Raw genomic sequence first — 1,125 nt, forward strand, 5'->3', positions numbered from 1 at the left:
GTACTCCTGTTCATTTATGTCCACAACTTTTACCGGAGAACCCCCGTCACTGAACAAAAATTAGTCGTATTGGGTCGTCTAGTCGCCGTTATTCACGCCTATAGTCCTCAGGGGACCCATTTCCGATCGAGTTTACGTGCAGTATCATGACTAGTTGATAAGACAGACATCCCTCTCTCTTATGGCCTGCTGTTGAAGTTTATGCTTACGGGGAATGATAACAGGTACCTCGTGACGCTTTTTTTAATGAGGAAGTAACAACCTTAAGTAAGTGTTATTCTGAAATGCACTGTGCAGTGTTTTCAGTTTAGACATAAACTTTCGTATGCAGGAAATTGGGGTTTTGTGTTTAAGCGATATACTGAAAAATTACTAATGGAGTATCCATACTCACGGCATGCAAGGATTTCTTTTTTCATCATTGGTGCATCTCCTTTAAGCTACGAATATTGAAAGCTGAGCAGCACCTAAAGCGGCAATTCGAAAAGGGCCACCCCTTTTTTAGGGAGTTGAAATGCCACTTAAATATCTTTTATTCCATCTAGTGCCAGCGAAAGCACGAGGGGGAGACTGATGCAGCCTGATGGAAACTTTACTGACACTCTCCCGCGGACCTTTCCCTCTATGACAGTAATTTGCTTCTAAAGGGAAAAAAAGACTTATTTTTACTGAATACGAACTTTCCATACAAGCGACTGTTCTCTAACATATCTATATTGGGTCGTTCTGTTAAAATGCACAGTTTATGGAGTTTGAAATGTTTGCAGAAACTAAAATCTGCTGCACGACTTTCCTGACATCTGGCGAAAAAAAAACAAAGCGAAAAGAACTAATAAATTAAAACAGATAACACCATTTATTAAGACATAAATAGACAAATAAGTAAACAAGCAAAACCTTGCAAAAAAGACACAGCACTATGCAATGGAATCCTCTATATGATCCCAGGCTGTGTAACGTCAACATAGAGAATGATGTAAATAAAGATCAACATCTCAAATGCTTCTCCATGGTCTAGAAAAGGGTAAGGACAAGCATTCCGAAGCATATTAAGGCTATATTGCATTGTCTAAAATTGCACGTGTTATTACATCTATTCCACGAGTTTAGAAAAACCTGTTTATT

At 38.8% G+C, this 1,125-nt stretch overlaps 1 protein-coding gene across 1 annotated transcript in view; it reads right to left on the minus strand.

Moving 5' to 3' along the window:
- The window catches only part of LOC119591753 (opioid-binding protein/cell adhesion molecule-like), a 12,745-nt gene that overhangs the window by 3,205 nt on the left and 8,415 nt on the right, over window positions 1-1,125 (minus strand). The window lies entirely within an intron of this gene.

This window comes from Penaeus monodon, chromosome 29, assembly GCF_015228065.2.
Source record: "Penaeus monodon isolate SGIC_2016 chromosome 29, NSTDA_Pmon_1, whole genome shotgun sequence".
Taxonomy (NCBI): Eukaryota; Metazoa; Arthropoda; class Malacostraca; order Decapoda; family Penaeidae; genus Penaeus; species Penaeus monodon.